Source organism: Dermacentor albipictus, chromosome 8, assembly GCF_038994185.2.
Source record: "Dermacentor albipictus isolate Rhodes 1998 colony chromosome 8, USDA_Dalb.pri_finalv2, whole genome shotgun sequence".
In the NCBI taxonomy this organism is placed as follows: Eukaryota; Metazoa; Arthropoda; class Arachnida; order Ixodida; family Ixodidae; genus Dermacentor; species Dermacentor albipictus.
This window is the reverse complement of record NC_091828.1, coordinates 27,641,974-27,664,184: the sequence shown is the minus strand read 5'-3', so window position 1 is coordinate 27,664,184 and position 22,211 is coordinate 27,641,974. Positions and strand designations below refer to the sequence as shown.

General features: G+C 46.9%; 1 protein-coding gene and 1 long non-coding RNA gene across 2 annotated transcripts in view; one reads left to right on the top strand and one right to left on the bottom strand.

The window, feature by feature from the left end:
• Positions 1-22,211, top strand: part of LOC135905230 (uncharacterized) — an 80,474-nt gene that overhangs the window by 47,308 nt on the left and 10,955 nt on the right. The window lies entirely within an intron of this gene.
• On the bottom strand, positions 14,445-20,377 carry LOC135905240 (uncharacterized). The gene is made up of 3 exons (XR_010565357.2): positions 20,142-20,377; positions 16,353-16,456; positions 14,445-14,480 (listed from the first exon to the last, which is right to left on the bottom strand). It is a non-coding gene; the product is annotated as an uncharacterized lncRNA (long non-coding RNA).

The window sequence follows — 22,211 nt, the reverse complement described above, 5'->3', positions numbered from 1 at the left end:
CTGTAATGTCGAGTTCGTTGACAAGCTGAAGCTGACGTCTGTGCTTATTCTGTGCGACATCATTAGCAAGAAGAGGCACTCTCGTTTATACAAGTACATCTTTATTTGTGGGTAGGCGAAGTAAGACATTGCTAACGACGTCCCAAAAGTGATTAAAGTTCAGTATGTTGCCAGCTTTTTAGAAATCTTTTTAGGTTGTGATCCTAAACTGATTCCTTTGAGTTTGCCTTAACAAGGGCTGTTTAAGAAGACCCTTCAAGTATGTTAGACAATAAAAGTGAAAACTAATCACAATTTAATTACTGAATTTGCCCAAAATATGCCCATCACGCCAACAGTCATAACTACCGATCCTGTGGTACAAAACAAAAATGGCTTGCCAGCAATGCAGCTGTACATGCAGGCTGTGCAATGAACTAGAATCTTTGCCCTGTCATCAATATTAAGCATGGTTTAGCAAAAAAAAAAAACGAAAATTGCGTAACTTGAGGCGGTAGCATTTCTGTGGAAATCTTATAACATCAAAGTTATTCATGGTCTTCAATTATCCTAGTTTATTGTGCAGAGTAATGTTCCAGAAAGAAGCATGGGAAGTTTCATCAGAAAATATTGGTTTATTCAAAAGTTATGACTTCCTGTGCAACAAAAAAGAACTGAAAATGAAGTTAAAAAAAACAAGAAATAAGTATTGCAAGCATGCCATATACATCATTGGAAGATTGTGGGATGCTAATAGCCATCAGGCTCATAGTTGGGCCCTTCCTTAACTGCCACAAGTTCACTGTGAGATTGTTTAGCAGCTTGTCGTTTTTTTTTTTTCGGGCTTGTTTTTCGTCCGCCATTGACTGGTGCTTGGCATTCTTCAAGCGTCTTCGGTTCCTGCTGTGATAAGCTGCTTTGGTGTACAGTGCAGTCCACTTATAACGATACCACATATAATTATATATTGGTTATAATGATGGGTCGACATGAGAGTGTCATTTTATGCATTAGGTCTATGAGGAAAAACACTATTTATAATGATAGGTTATTCACCGCATATTGGATATAACGATCAAAATTTTGCCGTGTGGTGGCGTTTTCCATGCCAAATAATTTTAACATTTGCATTGTTTAGTTCCCTGAAATGAACGATGTCGAGACAAGGCGATGTTTACCTCTCTAAGTTCATATCTGCCGCCATTACCAGCACCGCGTCCCGTCCCGCCCGCACACCGGAGAGTACCTGAGTAGGCGCAGCGCGCCACAAGATGGCGCTAGCTGCTTCATGCGTGTTGGCCTCAGTTGCTCCGAAAGAGAGAGAAAGAAAAAAAAGCGACAAGCAAAGCGGCGGGGTGGCGCCCTTCCAACACCCTCTAGAGAACTTAAGACCTTCTTGCTGACCCTCTCTTCTTAAGCTATGTCACGCAAAAGAGACCTACATAGAAGTTCCGTGCAGCATGCTACGAGCGGCGCACCTTTGTTGAAAAGTTGAAAATGAAGCGCGTAAGATATACAATTGTTAAGTCTGGCTTTTTGGAGAAGACGGAGGGGACAACGGCGGCGACAACAATTAGATTAGTTCCGGGAGCCGTGCCGCTCCTTGAATAGCTTCGGGGTTAACCAAGTCCTGGCATGCTCGGCCATGCTGTTGCATGCTTCCGAACGGATATTTTTTTCTAGACATGACCAGTACATGTAGTTTCAACACTTGTGCTGTGAGCAGGCACGTACCCAGGGGGGGGCCCAGGGGGGGGCCCAGGGGGGCCCGGGCCCCCCCCCCCCCCGAAATCAAGTGGCATACCCCCCCCCCTCCCCACCCACGCCACCACTCCTCACACATTCTTAAAGCGCCACCAGATCAATGTTGAGACTTCGCAGCTGTTCATCGGTCAGCAATATGCTGCCTTTTTCGCTCCTTTTAGATGGCGGTAGTTATCAGCATCTCTTGTAATGTGAAGGACAGTTTTCTCGTAGATTCCGCACCCGCGCGATTAACTCGAGATGCTTTCAGTTGTCACCATCTATTCAACCGTCACGCGCATAGCTGTTGCTTTTGTTAGTTCAACCTTATTCGACACTGCCCTGGGATCTGCTGATCCTGGGACCAGGAGAGGGATGCGGCTGTTACTCAGCTGGTCTGTACTGTCATGGAACGAGTTGTGTCCGGAGAAAACGCCAATTGCGTTTAACTTATCCCTTTGCTTCATTGTTTCCTTGAGTTACGACTCACCGCGACGCTGGCAGATGCCCGGAACCATATACACGTGATATGGGTTAGATAAGGTGGGAAATAAAATAATGTGAAAAGCGTTCATCATGAAACCCTGCAATAACCCTTAAACCCATAAGCAAGATGACTGTCGCCCGTTACCTCGTCTGTTTTTCCCTAACTGTATAGCACTTTTCGTGCAAAATTGGCAACTGGAAACAAAAATCGCAAGGAGTTATGAAATTAAGCGATCTACTAAGGGAGAGAGCCAAGGCAACAACCAAACTGCAAGCAAAAGTGAATAATAGAAAAGTTAACCATTGTTTATGAGAATATTTATGGATCAACATCTTTTTATTTAACAAGGAAGTAGAGACAACGCCGCCGGAAGTGGAGAACAATTACTTGTTTTGAATGATGCTTCTACAGTTATCGGTCGAACCGCCTCACGTAGCCACTTCTCTGCTGTGCTTATGTGGGTGTTTTTCTAACCTTTCGCAGTGAGCGCAGTACGTCTAGAATCGCAGAGTCCTGCGCTCTACGCGGTTGTATGGGACTGGCGGCCGCACAGCGTTACGCAATTCGCGGAACTATCAAAACTGATCAACAAGGCGAAAATAACTGATATTCGAAACTATAACATGAGAAAGACTGAAGAAGCCGTAAAAAATTAACGCAGCGTGAAATCAGTAAAAAAGAAACCTGGCGTAGTACAAACCATGATGTATGCACTAAAAGATAAGAAGGATAATATCATCAGCAATCTCGAAGATATAGTAAATGCAGCGGAAAAATTCTAAGCTGACCTGTTTACAGTATTCAGAGGAGTCACGATAGTTCACTTAGAAACAGTAATTAACAGGATACAGAAACCCTCCTATAACTAGCGATGAGGTCAGAAGGGCCCTGCAAGACATGAAATGATGAAGAGCTGGAGGATAAGGTGGAATAACAGTCGATTTAATCAAAGATGGAGGAGACATAATGCTTGGAAAACTGGCGGCTCTTTATACGAAGTGTCTATCGACTGCAAGGGTCCCAGAAAACTGGACGAATGCAGACATTATACTAATCCACAAAAAAAAGGAGACGTTAAAGAATTGAACAATTATGGGACCATTAGCTCGCTCCCAGTATTATATAAAATATTTACCAAAATAACCTCCAATAGAATAAGGTTAACACTGGATTTTGTCAACCAAGGGAAAAGGCTTGCTTCAGGAAGAAATACTTTACAATGGATCACATCCATGTGATCAACCAGTTTATCGCGAAATCTGCAGATTACAATAAGCCTCTCTATGTGGCTTATATAGATTACGAAAAGGCATTTGATTCAGTAGAGATACCAGCAATCGTAGAGGCACTACGTAATAAAGGTGTACAGAACTCTTACGTAAAAAGCTTGGAAAATATTGCTACATGCGTGAGGTATTTGTTTGTTTGAACGAGGCACGTAGGCGCCATCACTCCAGAAAAGAGGAGGAAGAACGAACTGGGCTCGCGCTGTGAATCTAACCTGTCAGCGCTGCAACCGTTGTAAATATAATCTGTAAATAGTTTCTCGTCTTACTGACTCGTCTTTCGCGTTAGAATATCTACGAGGTTCTACAGCTACCTTAATTCTACACAAGAAAAGCAGGGAGATACCTATGGAGAAAGGGGTCAGACAGGGAGACACAATTTCTCCAAAGCTATTTTCTGCATGCTTAGAAGAATTCAAGCTATTAAACTGCGATGGCTTAGGAGTAAAGATCGACGGCAAATATCTCAGCAACCTTCGGTTTGCCGATGACATTGTTCTATTCAACAACAATGCAGACGAGTTACAACAAATCATTGGAGACCTTAACAGAGAGAGTGTAAGAGTGGGGTTGAATATTATTATGCAGAAGATGAAGATAATGATAAATAGCCGGGCAAAGGAACAAGAGATCAGGACGGCCAGTCGGCCACTAGAGACTGTGAAGGAGTACGTTTACCTAGGTCAAATAATCAGAGGGAACCCTGATCATGAGATGGAAATTCACAGAAGAATCAAAATAGGTTGGATCGCATACGGCAGACATTGCCAGCACCTGACTGGAAGCTTACCATTATTATTGAAAAGTAAAGTGTGCAATCAGTGCATTTTGCCAGTGCAATATGTCCAGTGCCAATGCATATTCCATTGCATTTCCCAGTGCATTTTGCCAGTGCATATGGGGCAGAGACTTGAGAGCAAGTTAAGGACCATGCAAAGAGTGATCGAACGAAGATTGCTAGGCATAACGTTAAGAGAGAAAGAGAGTGGTTTGGATCAAAGAGCGAACGGGTATCGACGATATTCTAATTGACATCAAGAGCAAAAAAATGTAGCTGGGCATGTCATGTAATGCGCCGGTTAGATAAACGTTGGACCATTAGGGCTACAGAATGGGTACCAAGACAAGGGAAACACAATTGAGGACGACACAACACTAGGTGGAGCGATGAAATTAGGGGATTCGCGGGCGCTAGTTGAAATCGGTTGGCGCAGGACAGGGGTAATTGGAGATAGCAGGGAGAGGCCTTCGTCCTGCAGTGGACATATAACAGGCTGATAATGATGATGATGATGATGGACGTGGTGGGCCCCCCCCCCCCGAAAAAAAAATCCTGGGTACGTGCCTGGCTGTGAGTGCGATTCTGTGTACCGCGAGTCTTCATTGCCCCGAAATGTGGAGTGCCATGCCAAGATATGCCTAATGCGTGCTGCGTGCCCAATTGCGGGAGCAATTACATGTACAAATCAGGGCAGAAAAATCATGCCTTCAAGTTTCCACAAGATGAAGAAGCCCAGAGTGCCTGGATTAGGGCGCTACCACGTGCAGACTTCGTTATATTACCGCACTCCAGGGTAAGATGTTGAAAACTTAATTAAATAGTTACTTTTGAAAAATATGGAAAGGTTAATTGCTCAATTACAGAAAGTGCCTTTACACAAAGTGATGATTCCTCAGAGTTCGACGCCTGCGAGGATGAACACAAATGTGAATTTGTGTTAAGGCACCCTTTGTGGTGTAGCACGAATATTTTATTGAAGAACTACTGCTTCAAGATGAATGACATTATATTGGATGCCAATGCTAAGGCAAGAAAGAGAAAAGCTGAAACTCTGCGCAATAAGGCAGCTGTTTCCTTGTAAATAGCTGTACGAATGCTTTATGTCCCATTTCTAAACTTATTTGAGTTGTTGTAAGTTAGTGGACTGCGGTAATTAGTACTTCGAAAGCAAAATTATTCGTTTAAGCATAATCTAGATTGGAATAAGTACATGTGTCCCAATAAAATTGTTCATATGCAATTGTGAAGCTAATCGAGTGCGTTACATTCATCATTCCCGCGCCATAAAAAACATAAGCCAGGGTGTCTAGCAACAGGGAAAACCGGGAAAACTCAGGGAATTTGTGCCTCTATCAGGGAAGATTAGCTGTTATTTATTGAAAGGGTCGAGAGTCACGGTAATGCTGGCTCGAGTAACAGACAGGAATTGTAATGAATCGTCTTTGACGCCCTGTCGTTGGCTGGAGCAGTTGCCAGTGTACAGTCAACGACTGACTTTCCGGATTCCCGATAATTTGGACGGCTTCGCGGCACCACCACGTACCCCATAGAGTCAAGAGAGTTTTAGTTTAGGGGACACAAGCGGCTTGCGTACGCAAGAACTAGGGGCGACGGTACTGCGCTTGCTACGTCTACTTGCATCCTTGGGTTGTTTGGCCGGTCGAAAACAGTACTGCCCCTAAGGGGTTACGTTACCCACATGACTCTCGCCGTGTAGGAGAACTTACGAGTAGCTAGTGGGTAGATAATCTTATAACTCTTTCGCCAAGTGTCGACAGACGTCGTTTTTATATATATATATTAGAGAGGTTTAGCGTGTCCGGTATTCGGATAAACGCAGTTGGGGTGGAGCCATAAACGGGAGCGGCCTGCAATTGTGCATCCACCTGGCGGCGCAAAGCTCAAACGGACAAAAGCAGCTAATATAGCTGTAACGAAGTCTATTCTACTTCGCTGCTGGTGTAAATTTTCAGCACTGGCGTAATTGTGTTGCTACCAAAAATTTATACCCGCAGCAAAGTAAAATACACTTGCTTACTGCAATATTAGTTGTTTTTGTCTGTTTGAGCTTTGCGCCACCAGGTGGCCACACCATGCAGGCCGCTCTCGTTCATGGCTCCGCCCCAACGCCCCAGCCTGCGTTTACCCGAATACCGGACACTCTAAACCTCTCTATTAACTGCTTTTAATAAGAATAGTTTTATGTGCTTTACGTCATATGCTTGATTTCATGTTTTAAAAAATGATAACGCAGCAAAGATCAGACGTTGATGGCGCTGCGAGCGCATGCGACCTCACTGCGGCTTGCGTTTGGGGCCGCTAACCTATAATGTGTTTCTGCTTGCGTACGCAAACGCAAACGCACCCAAGTGCTAGGGGCCCCAACGCCTTGCGTCCCCTAAACTAAAACTCTCTAATAGAGATTTTTAGTATTATTTTACATTTTAGTGCAGCTGCCATGACGGCGTGACCATAAACTTGTGTTGCCATCTGCCGGCAGCTACAGTACCTGCTATAAGCCTACGAAAAAGGACCATGTTGCCAAAATGCGCAAATCTAAGCTTGTCCGCAATGTAGAGAGTGAAGAGTGCAACAATGAACTCACTTTGTGTCATATGAACCACAAAGAAGGTCGCAAATAAAGAAGAAGCAAATGTCAAATTAGCTATGTGCAATGGCACGGCAGTCCCTACGATAGGCGTCATGGATGTAAAGGTGCAATACGAAGAGCAGTGCTTTGAATTGCCACTGGTTGTAGTGAAAGAAGCGCAAGGGGAAGAATGCCTACATTCTGTGGCTTTCTAAAATCAAAATAAATTGGCCCAAAGTCTTGTCTGTAAAGGCTTTGGAGAAGGAGACATCGCTTGCTGAGAAATTTCTCAAAGTGTTTGATGCGGGTTTTGGTACCATTAAGGAGTTGAATGCAACATTGAATTCAAGGATGAAGTGTGCCCTGTATTCATCAAAGCACAACCAGTGCCACATGCTTTGCGCAAGGGAGTTGTGCAAAAATTGGTCAAGCTAGAAACAGCTGGTGTCATATACAAGGTCAGACACAGTACTTAGGCAATGCCGCTCCACCACTGCTTGCAAGCGTGCAAGCAGTGGTGGAGCAGATACAGCGCAACATGCCGAGGACCGCCTGCTACTTAGATGTAGACATTGCAGGTGACAATTGCAAGGAGTGCTACGACAGAGTGGAGCAAGTGCTTCGACACCTAAGTGAACACAGCATAAAAGTGAACGCTAAGAAATGCAGTCTCTTCCAGCAGTGCGTCACATATTTGGGGCACAAGATTGACAAGAATGGCTTGCACCCATTAAGCCATTAGAAAAGCACGAAGGCCTTCTACGTGACCCAGCTTAAGGCTATTTTGGGTTTGGTTAACTACTACGGGAAATTTTTGCCAAATTTGGCCTCGGTCTTGGAACCATTGCACTACTTGCTTCAAGAAGAAACCAAATGGCACTGGTCACGTGAGTGTGATGAGGCATTCGGCAGATGCAAAGAAATGTTGACTGATAAGAGTATGCTGCAACGCTATGATGTGGAAAAAAAAAATCAATCACATGCAATGCATTCGAAAAGAAACACTTAGTAGTATCGTGTTTGCTGTAAAAAAATTTCACAAGTACCTGCATAGACGGTCTTTTGATATAATTACCGATCACCAGCCTATGACAATTTTGTTTGATCCTGAACAGTTGGGCAGTGCAGTGGCCATTGCAAGAGTGCATCGCTGGTTGACACATTTGGCCGACTACAGCTATAGAATCGAACACAAGCCAGGATTGGCTATCCAGCATATCGACGCATTGTCCTGCTTACCCCTACCCAACACAGGCAGCAACCCCGAGGAAATCTTTTACTTTTCGGCCCTAAGTGACTTGCCATTAACATCAAAGGATGTCAGCCCAGAAACGGGGCGCAATGAAATGCTGAGAGCTGTGCGTGACATGATTTGGCATGGATGGCCCAAAGCAGTGTCCAGGGAGCTAAAGCCATTCTGGATATGCCAGTTGGACCTGCAATTGATCTTCTGCAATTGCTGTATCAACAGCACTTGGGAATAACCCAAATGAAAGTATTAGCAAAGTCAATTGTATGGTGGCTTGGAATGGACAAGGCCCTCAAAAACATTGTGCACAAATGTGAAATATGCCAGACTGTACTCCTTGTAGTGCCAACCATACCTTTATCGCCGTGGAAAGTGTGTGAAACACCATGGGAACAAGTGCGTTTAGGTTTCACCCAAGAAAAAGGGAAAACATTTCTTGTGGCTATTGACACGTATTCCAAATTGTTGGAAATTAAGATCGTGAATGGAACAATCACCTCGAAGACAGTTGAAGACAGTAGTGCACTCTTGGTTCGCAGCGCATGGCCTTCCTCTGGAGGTAGTTGTAGCGGCGGGTGCCGCCCAAGTACACGAACTGCTAGCAACCAAACAATCCCGGTTTATTGCCACATACAGTCATATATATACACATCGCGACACTGGTGCCTCTGGCAGCAGGTGATCCCCAAACCGGAACCGAAACTACACATACAACATATTCCCTTTCTTATAAAAAAAAAGACAGCTACATGGGTTAGTGATTTAGTAGTGGTAGTACGTTAGTGCTCTTTTACAGAATTATATTTACAGTAACAACAATGTGCTTGTCTTATGCACTTAATACAAAAATATAAAACAAAAAGAGGAAAACAAGATACAACTCCATTTATGTCCATATTTCACAACGTCAGCAAACTCAACACTCGTGCAGATTGTGACAGGTTCATGTTCACTGCAAAACGTGTCTTTCTGTACTTAGTGTCCATAGCGGTCTGGAGGTCGTCTATTCCTTGATGGCTGTACCCTACGCTGAGGTCCCGATGCTTCTGAGAAACCACTGGCGGCAGCCAAAGTCTCTTCCGGCTCACAGCCGGTCACTGGTGGCATAGGCGGCTGCTTCGCAGCAGCCACAGCTGAAGTTCCGGTTGGGGCTTCTGAAACGGGTCTCTCCAAGGTAGGCGGGGAGCTGCTTTCCCTAGCGATGTCATTTGTATCGCTCCTTTCCCCCCACCCACAGATAGATGCAGAAGCTCGTGGCATCCTTGACAACTTTGAAGCGTTCCACGTTTTTCCATCATCAAGTTGGAAAGATGATTGCCCCTGCTTCCTTATCACTTTTTTTGGGTGGCTAAAAGCCAGGTCACCTTTAAAAGCAGCTGTTTGTCTGCGTACTCGTACAAGGTCACCAACATTCACTTTGGTTTCCCTTGCGGCCCTGCGAGCGTCTGTGTATAGTTTACTGGATTGCTGCTTTTGCTTCACCTGCTCGCATAGGCGGTGGAGCTCTGAAGTAGGGTCGGTTGCAAATATTGCTGACAGGTACCCAACGACATCGAGCCGAGTCCTTGGCAGACGTCCAAGCAGGAGAAGTGCTGGAGCAACTGCAGTTGTGGCATGCGGCGTACAATGGTAAATGCCCAAGTATTCTGTTACCGTTTGGCGTAAGGGACGCTGCTCGAGTGTAGCCACTTGAACAAAGCTTTTAAAAACTCTGTTGAACCGTTCTACCTGTCCGTTTGCTTGCGGGTAGTATACGGACGAATGCCGCAAGCGGATGCCCCGATCCTGCAGAACAGCTTGGAACTCTCGAGATGCAAACTGTGGCCCGTTATCGCAAACAATTTCCTCTGGGTAACCTTCACTTGCGAACACTGACACTAAGAAGCCTGTTACTGTGCGTGTTGTGGCTTGGTTGCAAAAGTATACTTCGGGCTACTTAGAAAAGTAGTCGACCAGCGTGATCGCATATCGGCAATCGTGTGGTGCTCTCTCAAATGGGCCAACAATGTCCATGCAAACCTTTAGCCACGGTTCCTTTGGTAAGGGGACCGGGTTCAATGGTGCAGCCATAACCTTCGTGCTCTTGTCCGCTGCCTGGCACATACTACACGTTTGAATAGCTAGATCGACTTGCCTGTCCATGGCTGGTCACCAAAATTTTTCTCGCAGACGGGCTTTCGTTCGTACAATTCCAGGGTGAGCCTCATGAGCAGCAATAATTATCCGCGCTGTAAGTGATGCGGGAACCACAAGGCGTTCGCCACGCAAAATCAAATTGTTCACCACTGACAGTTTATCGCGAAGTTTGAGGAAAGGTTGAAGCTCACCCGGCAGAGATTTTTGCGCAGGCCAGGACGATTCAATGTAGGCCTTGGTTCGTTGCAGTGTGCTGTCTTCCGACTGGGCCTGTTCAAACTCTTCCCTGGTTACGCAAGAAGATATAAGGGCAACTAATACAGTTTCATCTGGTAAAGTCTCTTCCTGAGGAGGTGACGCAGGGAGACGAGAGAGCGCATCTGCTACTCGATTTTGCGGACCCTTCCGGTACTTTATTGTATAGTTGTACTGCAGTAGGAGCTCCGCCCACCGTGTTATCCGCAAAGGACGCCTTCCTGGCCCTTGAGTAGACAGCAATGCGACCAAGGCTTGATGGTCAGTAAGCAACGTGAAATGGCGTCCCCACAAGTAAACATGCCACTTCTCGCATGCCCAAACACATGCAAGCGCTTCGCGTTCTCCTACTGAATATCTCCTCTCTGCAGATGAAAGCGCTCGAGAATCAAAGGCGGCAGTGTGTAGTTTCTCTCCCTCCACCTGTTGGAGAACCGCTCCAAGCCCACAGTTTGAAGCGTCAGTGGAAACAACAACTGGAAGAGATGCATCGAACATCCGCAGGACTATGTTGGACGCAAGTGCTTCTTTGATCTTTCGAAAACTGGAGTTTACCTCGCCAGTCCAAACAAATGGTTGCCCCTTTCGAAGCAGAACGCACATCGGTTCAACCATATCGGCAAAGTTGGGAACGAACCTAGAGTATTATTCGACCAGTCCCAGGAACGATCGAAGGCTGGCTGTATTGGTGGGTGCCGGTGTATCCTTGATGGAAGCAACCTTTTCCTCCAGCGGAACAATACCACTTGCTGTGATCCTGTGACCCAAAAATGAAAGTTCCTGCGTATCGAAGATACATTTGCTGTTCAGTTTGAGTCCTGCCTCTTTAATGCATTGAAGTACTGCTGCAAGGTTGTCTATGTGCTCCTGCTGGCCCCGCCCGAAGTCTATAATGTAATCTATATAGAAGAGCACGCCCTTACATCCTTGCAGGACTTTGGACATCATACTCTGAAATGCAGAAGGCGCGGAAGCCAGTCCGAAGCACACTCGTTTAAAACGAAAGAGGCCTTCGTGAGTTATAAATGCGGTCAAATCGCGACTTGCATGGTGAAGCATGACCTGGTGGTAAGCTGATGCGAGGTCTAGCTTATAAAAATTTGTAGCCCCCACTAAACTATGCAATAGCTCTTCTGTATGAGGAAGGGGAAAGCTGTCTATTACGACAGCTTTGTTTGCTTGTCGAAGGTCTACACAGAGGCGAATACCTCCCTCTTTCTTCTTAACGACCACAATGGGTGACACCCATTCAGATGCCTCCACCCTCTCTATCACGTCCAGATTTTCCCAATCTCGCTATCTCGAATCTCGATTTTCTCAATCTCCGCTCTCGCTACGACCAATGGTCGTAGCGAGAGCAGAAGGCGCCAGGCCACATTGTCGGAGCCCACTGCCTCTGATCCCGAAGGCAGACAGCAGAAGCACAAGATGAAGACCATCACGAGCATGACGGTAGACCACCAAGACGACGACGACGTTGTTGCCCAGCGTTGTCGGTGCGGCGGCGCGGTGGAAGACCGTCGCGGCGCCATAGCGGAGCCGCTCAGGGTCAAGTTTAAGACTTGACCAGGGTCAAGACTCAGGGTCAAGACTTTAAGAGGTGTTGGTTGCAAAATATTTCATTAATTTCAAATGTAGCAAATCGTGAATTTTCAGATACGATCAGTTTTATTTCCATTCGTTTTCAAAACTTCAGATATCCACACCATCAGGCTGGCTTATGAAAATATATACGTTCACTATCGCACCACTGCATAAACAGAGTGAGAGATTGCTCACATGCATAGATAAAGAAGCGATAGGTTTGCTTTTGTGTCATCAAGAAAGAGCAGATGTGCAAGAATAAACAATTATTAGTTTGTTTTTGTCATCTCTACTTCTTAATATGAAGTATTGTGAACTAGCTTAGTTTGGAGCCTTGCTATCTGTCACTTTTCCTTAAACCTCTTATAGCCTGAATTTTCCCCTTTGAATTGTAATTATCCGAATTTTAGTTACAAGTAATGTTATGCAAGGATAGAACATCACAATGGTGTCTCGTGCCATTTGCTACCTAGGTGTGATATTTGTAGATTATTAAATAACACTGAAACAGGCATGTAGCATAAGATAACGCCTTTGCATTCACATTTATTTTTGCACTGAACCAACAGAACACCATTGCCACTCTGCCATCACAGCAGATGGTAATTCGTTGAGTTAAAACTCGTGAATCTGAACGCAAGGTTTTCTAACCTGAAAATTATTGATGTTGCCTGAAAGCGTATTCTTCTGTTGCCAGGATACACTTTACGTCACCTTATGCCGTGGCCTTTGTGCATATGTGTCGTGTACAGAGAATTACTGTGGCAGTTAACCCTGCTAAGCATAATAGCCACCATAACCGTTATCAACTATAGCAACATGGCAGCGCCCTTACAGCACCGACTACCCGTTTCGGTCTGAATTCGCACTTTTTAGTGGCTTTCCGTCCTGTCAGCAAGAAACAAATGGTGGAAGCAGTCATTGCTGTCTCATCTCAAGCTGAGGTCAAAGCATAGTTGTTGAGATTGGCAGTTTATTTTCGCGCTGCTAAGACTACAGACACGGCGTCGAGCAGTAAAACTGGTTTGATTTCTAGTTAGCAGATGGTGCCATACCATTAACACTGGCGATATGTTGATGATGTGGAAACTATAAAGACCAAATTGTTCACTGCATCATTAATTTACTTCCCACTCTAGCATGGCCTGTGATGAGGGCAGCGAGGAAACGCCTAGTAGACGCTGTGCCGCAGGTGAACATTTATGAGGGCGTTCACCCTCATTACTTGTCCCCTACATCCCCCAACCATGCCTGTATGGACAGGATGGCAAGCGGTCGCTGAGCAGATGATGCGTAGCAGATGAGCACGTTTCGAGGGGCATTCGACCTTCCGATTGATTAATTCGTGTACCTTCCACACTGCTGCAAAGAACTACTGAGATAGAGTATAGGTACCACCTCGCCTCCAAAGCAGCCAGTTCACCACGCACAGACATACAGACAGACCAAGAGGGTACCAAAAGCATCAGACCAAGAAGAAACCAACAGTAGGATAGGGAGTCTCTCACAACTTACTTCATTCTCATAATAATATGTGCAATATAAAGCTCTGCTGAGCATGCAAAGAGGGTACCGGTGGAGTGTGGAGTCTCATGTGACCCCATGGCCGAAGCAGACATGAAGGGTGGTCCTGATAAGGACCGCTTTCTGTTGCTTCCCAGACCGAGGCTGCTGAACTGGTAGAACCGTTGGAAGACGTGGACGAAGTGTTCAACAGAGGTTGAACAAGGGACGTCTTAGGAGCCAGTGTTTCAACAAAGGGACTTCCCTTTGCCAGGGAAACAATTGCTTTCTTTGACAGTGTTTATGTACCTTTCTCTCTAACACCCCTTACGGGGGAGGAGAATAAAGAAAGGTGCACAGAGTAGCGTAAAGCACATCGAAAAATTGCAGTGTGCCTTACTATTCTCTATGGGCCCTTTTTATTCTCCCCCATAGGAGTTGTTTGAGAAGAAAGTACATAAATGCTCTCAAGGAAAGCAGTTGTTTCCCCGGTAAAGACAAGTTCCCTTGTTGAAACACTGGCTCCAAAGACATCCCTCATTCAACTTTTGCTGATCAACCAGAAGTTTGGTTTAGATTTGGTGACCATGATTTTATAATTTCCAGCAGAGCTTGCTGCTGACGGAGAAAGAGCTCTCGCTCCTCCCTCCTTTCTTTGAGCTGCTGGAGATGCTCTTCTTTTATCTTCTCTTGTGCCTCCTTCAACTCGCGCTTCTTCTGCAGAAACTGCTCTTTTTCAAAGGAGAGCCTGTCTTCTCCAAGACGAATGTGCCTCTCTTCAAGAGCAAGGCGGCTCCTCTCAAGGTCCATTTCTCTACCTCTCGTCCCTTTCTCCACCTGCAGCCTTTTTTCAAAAAACTCCAAATGAGGGTCTGCATGCCGTTTTCCTGTAAACAAAACAGATATGTAGATTATGGTTACATGCCAAGAGGGGCAAATAAAATGTTCTGCACATCAGCAGTCACTAAGAGTGGGTGCCGCAAAACCTCTCTACACAGATCATCACCACCACTTGCACTCATCAAATGAGCTGTACAGCCTGTGTGAAAGTGACCGAAAATAGTTTCTTGCTTGCCTTGTGGCTGGATACGAGATATGGCCTTTACAAGTGGGACATATATGTTAGTCATTGCATGCGAAATGTCCCAGACATGCCGCTTGGTCTCAGACTTTCTTCTAGAAATTCATGCCATACGACTACTTTGAATGGGTGCATAGCTGAAATCAGCGCGAAACATGATGGCAACCCAAAATGGACACACAGCGCTCATCTTGTGTCTGGTTTTTTTGTGTTACTGTCATTTGCCGCTCTAATATCAATTATGTACGTATGCCTGTGTCCGAAAACATCACTGTGGGCCAGGACCCATGATTTTGCGGACAAATGTGTATGCTTTAAAAGCAATAATACATTTTTGATTTACGATATCTCTCGGAGGAGCTATCATGCTTGTCTGTCCACTTCCCCAGCGTATGTATAGTTGCGGTACAGGCAGTTTACACCTGACCAAGACATGTTTGTTAACCTAGGTAGTCAAATATTTGGTGTTTCTGCGGACTTTTGGTAACTTTTTAAAAGTCATCGATGGCAGATAGCACAATTATAATCATTGGGCTGGATTGGCCAAACAGGCGGACACTATTGGGGGACTGGAAATCAAAATGCATTATTGAATAATTCAAATAATACACAAAGTTTTTCACCGATTATCACACATACTGCAATTTGCAAATTCAACCCTGATAGTTCACAAGGTAGATCCAATTGTAACAAATGATCATGATAACAGCAGTTTTGAGACAAATTCGCGAACGTTGCAAAGAAATGCATTAGTGGTGCAGTTACTTTTGTGCTTTAATGCACAAAATGGAGTTTCGTTTAAAATTTAAGTGGAATGACAGTTCTACAGCAAGTTTGATGGTGCATATCTTAAAAATGATGTTATCCACAGAATGCCAGTATCACAAGCTAAAATTTGTAAATTGCAACATGAGGTGCAAGATTTTAGTCAAAATCTTCATTCGTGAAGTAGATCAAGCACTTCGATTTCTTGTGCAAGTAATGTCTGCCCCTTCGAGTAGATCAGCTCAAGGGCTAGAATTGTGCTATTTGTCACAGGCGCAAAATTACTGGTAGTACTAAACCTGGTGAGACAAGCCCAAATGTTACTTAGGGCTAAATTCACTTTGGGCAGACTACAACGAAAGTTTGATAAAAAGGCACAGAAAAACACCAGAATGTATCACACAGTGTACAGAACAGCTGAATCAAAACAAAAACCCTTGCACATGAAAGATACTGCTACAATCGGTCAAAATTCCACGCCCATACAAAGCAAATTGTAGCACACTCAGCGCCGCCAAAGAAGATGCTCCACCCCAGCATGTTGTGTCCTTGCGGCCAACAGCTGGTGGCTGGTGCACACCATCTCATGAAGGTCTATCAATGGTTTACTAAAACGTACGACTTTGCCGGTGCGTGCCAGTTGGAGTCATGGTGCTTGCAGGGGTGGTACCCAAGAGGCGGACAGGGGTGAGGTTATGGATAGGGACTGGGGTGAGGTTATGGACAGGGCCTGGGCTGGGGTTATGAACAGGGCCTGGGCTGGGTCCAGGGGTAGCGTCAGGTGTGGGTCCAGGGGTAGCGTCAGGTGTGGGTCCAGGGGTAGTGCCAGGTGTGGGGCTAGTGGCAGGGCTAGTGGTGGGGCCTCGGATGGGGCAAAAAGAGGTTGTAGAGGTTGCCCTCCATGGTGACATACCGAAGCACTGGCATGTAGCTCTGGAGCTATGGCCAGCACCTCGTAGTCGCCGTGAAGGGGCTCTGCCTCGGACCCCAGTGCTACGTCATTGCCATTTGCAGACCCTGAAAGAGACGGTACATATATATGTAATGAATAGGGTGTACAGCAAATCAAACAGATATAAAATGTGACCTACAGACACATGCAGGCAACGTGAATGCACATATGCCTTCGTTTGTTTTTGGCGCTACCTAATCGTTTCCAATGGCAAACCAACTAGCCCAAGCTTCCATCCATACTGACTATATGAAGCCTTTACCACAATCTTTTCTTTTTCGTCAATGGGAGCATGGAGGATGAGCTGCCATTAGCTCTATAATCAGGCAAAAACAGTGGCTCGACCTTGTTCACTAATTAAGGAAAAGACCGCTGCAATAGTGGCAGTACAATCTTTGTTTTACATGGAGCACGACGGAAAGGTAGGCTAATAAGTTCAAAATATATGTAGTACCGTGACACTTGTGCACAGCGCGGCCATTTCATCACGATATTCTAGACTTAACAAATACAGGCCTTTAACTGCCAGCATATAAGCTAAACAACCCTTAGATACTACACTAGAAATACTAGGGTTATGTTGTGTCGGCAGCGGCAGGCAAGTGGGGGCCCGCGCCCAGCGATCGCCGACGCAGAGAAGGATGACACGGAGCCAACTGCTGATGAAAACCGGACAAGGACTGAGCCGGCTCGCGGCCGTATATTACTAAAAAGGACTTCACACGCCAGATGACACCTCCTGATTGGTCCCAGCTCGTCACGACAGAAGAGGGGTGCGCCATCTAGCTAAACTACTATGAAACATAAATGTATGATAACACAGAGATCTGGCAGGGGGCGACACTATACTACATCATCCCCCCCTGGAAACAAAGTAAGCATACAGTGAAATGCGCACACAAGACTCGCACTTAAGTCCAAGGACGAATTCAGTTCGTTCCCCCCCCCCCACTTTCACACACAGACGCACCAGTCGCCACAAGGCACGCACTTAAGTCCACAACGATTAAGTTCGTTCCTGCCCAAGTCCACACGCGCACCAGACTTGGGGCACCAAAACACAGGCAGTCACTCAAAACAAAATCTGACAAGGAACACGGCACAACACTCACTGCTCCGCAGCAAGGAACACATTTTATACCTGTGTTAACGAAACATGTGAACTGTCACAGCGAGGCCCCTAGCCGTGGCATTTCAAAGACGGCAATACGCTTTACACTCAAACAAAATCATCGAGCCATGGGGGCCGTTTTCTGTCACGATGAGGACCTGTGCGCACCTCAGAAGAACTTTGGGGGTTGCGACGCGTATCGGTTGACTTCGAAGACCCAGTCGTCCCACTATTATTTCCCTCCCCCTGGTTGGACAATTGAATGTGGGTGTCGCTCAAAGCTGGAGAGGGTTGCCCAGGAAGCTCCTCTCGAAGTCCCAACAAATCCTGGGAGGCTACCGATATTCCCCCACGGAATCAGAGACAACTGCTGACTGTGCAGACTCGGAAGTGATACAGTCAGGCGTACTACTTAGCTGATGCTTATGACTATGAGAAGACGCTGTCACTACAGACGAGTCATCGGAATGACTATCCAGATTTAAATATGAGTACAAAAAGTCTCTATCACTTGCACACAATGTACTACCTGCTGGATCCTTCATCACTAGGGTTAACTTAGACACATGCCATGTCTTCCCATCACTGAGTACAAAAATAGATGGTCCTATCTGGGCCTTAATCGTACGAGGTTTACTGTACTTAAAAAATCCTTTCCTGTTAAATCTTATTCTTACGGTGTCTCCCACCTTGACACGAGTTGCCTGAGCCCCTCTACATTTGTCTACGTACTGTTTATTCTGCCACTGTTTCTGCAAGACCGTTTCTGGAACTTGAGACACAAGACTGTCCTGTTCCCGTAGATCTACACAGAGCCGCATGGTTCCATCCTTCTTGCGCACCACCACGAGTGGAGACACCCACTCGGAAGCCTCGACGCGCTCGATGACGTCGCAATCCTCGAGACGTCGCAATTCTTGTGTGACCTGGACACGGAGAGCCAGGGGTAGTCGGCACAACTTTGAAGATACTGGTTTCGCATCTAGCTGCCGATGAATTTGGTGCACAAAGTTGTTGACGAGACCCAACTCGTCACTGAAGAGGTGATGAAAACCCGGAGGCACACCTGTGGGGCTCTGTACTGAATGAAGCGATGGTAGACGACATGTCAGCAACGTACCGTCGATCTGTGTGCCCAAGCGTTGGATGGCGTCTAAACGCAGTAGTGATGTTCCTGTAGTCGTTACGTGGAACGTGACGGAGCATAACCTTTGGAAAAACTGGACAGTGGCTTGAAACAGGCCTTGAATGTCGGTGCGTTGCTTGGAGAAATTTTTCAAGTCCACTGTTTGTGACAGCCTGTGCTGTCGACCAAAGTGATTTCTAAAATCTTCGGCTGTCAAGAATGACACAGACGCTCCCGTATCCACCAGCAGTCGCATGAAGACGCCGTTAACTACAACCGGAACTTCCAAATCTTTTGTGGTTTCCAAAGCGCTTACCGTAAAGACAGACGCGGACGGCTGCCCTGCAAAAGTTGAAGACAGCGTCTCTGCGGAAGAGACGTGTTGCACCACTGTTTGGGTCTTTCGACATACCGAAGCGAAATGGCCCAATGTGTGGCAGGCGTTGCATCGCCGATTTCTTGCTGGACATTTCCTGTAAGACGCAATATGGTTCCTGCTGCCACACCGATCGCATGCACCATGGTTCCCGGAGGAGCCATGTGCGAAATGTCGGCCCTCTTGGCGGCTTCTCGGAAGAAGTCGGCCATCTCCATGGCCTGCCGGGCTAAGTTGGCCATCTTGGCAGCTTCCCGGAAGAAGTCCGTCATCTTGGCCCGTCGACAGAACGCCAAATTGAGATGCCTCAATTCTTCGTACGTTTTCGGAGCCGAACGCGCGGTTCGCTCGATGCAAGGCTTCTAAAGAGCGTACAATTTCTTCTGCCTTGTCCAGGGACAGGGTTTCGCCATGAGCTAATAACTTTTCGCAAACGCTGACGTTCGCTACCCCATGTATTATTTGGTCTTGGACGCGCTCATTGTAGGTTGTGCCGAAGTTGCACTGTACTGCCTTCTCTTTCAGTGCGGTCACGAATTCCAGGAATCCTTCTTCCTAGAACTGCCTTCGACTGGTGAATTCGTGCCTCTCCGCCAGAACATTTGTTGACGCGGCGAACTTCCAGTCAAGCCGCTGCAAGAGTTTCTGGAACTCTGACGCTGGCGGGACCGCATCACTTGACGCTGACGCTGCGCCAGTCGACTGCCTTGCTGCTTCGCTTGACGCTGACGCTGCGCTGGTTAACTAACTGCCTTGCTGCTTCCTGCTCCTCGTCTGCAAAGTACTTTCGTTGTCCTTCACGCCCGAGAGCGCTGACGAGCATGGACGCTCGTCGCGTGTCCGTCCAGTCACTACCACCGGCCGCTTCGAGGTGGGCCTGAAAATTTTTTTTCCATCGATACCATGGAATTAACGGTGGCCCGGGCAATTCAAGAAAAACGGGAAGGTTCGCCGTAAAAGAAGCCATGCCCGGTAGCGTGCAGGAGACAGTGCAGGAGACAAGCCGGAGCTCGCAGCAGGAATGGGGCAAGGAAGAACAAAGGGGTTGGGAAGGCCTAGGATCGGAAGCCTCGCGACGCCAAGTGCGTCGGCGGCGTTTGCTTGCCGTGCAGACACAGGAAGGGACGCTTCACTTACGAAGCTCGTTGGTTTCCCGGGGCTTCGGTCGGAACCGCAGCGGGAATCCCATCCTCGTCGCCAAAAGATGTTGTGTCGGCAGCGGCAGGCAAGTGGGGGCCCGCGCCCAGCGATCGCGCGGCGAGCGCCGACGCAGAGAAGGATGACACGGAGCCAACTGCTCCTGATGAAAACCGGACAAGGACTGAGCCGGCTCGCGGCCGCTTATTACTAAAAAGGACTTCACACGCCAGATGACACCTCCTGATTGGTCCCAGCTCGTCACATGAGAGAAGAGGGGTGCGCTATCTAGCTAAACAACTACGAAACATAAATGTGTGATAACACAGATCTGGCAGGGGGCGACACTATACTACAGGTTACTAATACAAGCATTATTTCTTCGTGATTAACGAAAAACTTACAAAGGTTGTCGTCATCACAAGAGGTGGCCCCATCATCAGACTCGGTGCGTACTTCTGAGGCAGCAAGGTCCCGGGCAGCCGACGCTATGCTTTTATCCGTGGCCGGCCGCCGGGACTGTCCCTGCTGCTGTTGTTGCCGCCGTGTTGCCGCAACTTTGCGCACAGCGGAGTGCTTGAGTTTGTAGCCACTCTCTTGTGCGAGTTCATACACCTCCACTAGAAGTTGTTTTTTCTCGTCGTAGTCCTCCTTGGTTCCGGACCCAAAAGAACGTTCCACAGGTAAGGTTGCAACTTGGCAACACAAACTCGGAGAACAATTGCTGGAAGCAGCGGAGCGAACAGCACACTTACTTTCTTAGGTTCGCTCGGTCACGTGCGGCAAACTGCGGGAGAAGCATGTCTATGCGGTCCCGCAGGCTCCTGGCTGACAAATTCTTTTGAATCACCGGCAGGAGGTTAGTTGCTATCACCGACCACCGCGACACCTCCTCGAATGGGTTGATCGCCCTGACTTCGCGCAGAACTTGGACGCCCACGTCGGCCGTGAAGTACACACGCGCACCCGTCCTCGCCGGTGCATTTGGCGCAGTCATGTTCTCCGTCTGTCTGGCGAGATGCACATGGAGCGCGGCATAGAGATGAGCGCGGCTTGACTCGGCATACAGTGTTCTAGAAGGAGGTAGTGCGCTCACATGGTGGCGGCGCTTGATGCACTTCGTGTCGCCGCCGACAGGCGGCGCGGTTCGCAGCGTCACCTGAAACTCGCTGCCATGTCGGAGTAGAATGGGTACCGCGCATTGCTGCAGTTCCCGAAAGAAATGCAACACTCACAATGTGCATTGCGCGATACTTGTTCTGGTGCGTCTTATCAGTGTACAGAGAAAATAATTACCTCCACTGTGGCTGATCTACGGAGCGTAGGCGATGTCTTGTACCGGAAGCGCGGATGAAAGCGCCTGGCTATTAACGCCTATACAGGGCGCGAAGCAACGGACGATCCTCTTTTATTTCCTGCTATTAAAATGTGTAATGTCGTTTCGCTAATGTAGCAGTCATATTGGACATAATTTTAGCATTGCCTTTTTTTTTCGTAATCGGATATGCCTGCAGCGGGAATGCGCGATACAAAGCAAAATTTTTTCCACGACACAACATTAGATAATCGCTTTTTCGAGTGTTAAGCTCATGATTTATATGCATGACATCGTTCACTCTGTTAACACGACACAGCATATAGAAAGGAAATATAAAATGCAGGTACATTTATGCAATGTTTATTTACAAAGAAACGAGGAACGAATGTGGACCAGAAAAATCAGGCTCAAGAAGCAGGGTGTCTACCAACCGGGAAAACCGGGAATTCTCAGGGATTTTCAATAGTCTGGAAAAAGTCAGGGAAAACTCAGGGAATTTGCACTCCTATCAGGGAAAATTAGCTGTAATTTTATTGAAAGGGAAAGAAAGTCGCGGTAAAGCTGGCTCGAGTAGGAGGAGTTACCAGTGTTTAGTCAACGGCCGACTTTCCGAATGCCCGATAATTCGGACGGCTTCGCGGCACCACCACGTACCCCATAGCGCCTATGTATAATAACGTCTGAAATTTCTGATGCAAGAACCCTTCGCCATCCGATTTTCCGGACTTTTTGCCGTCATGGCAGGTCCGAAA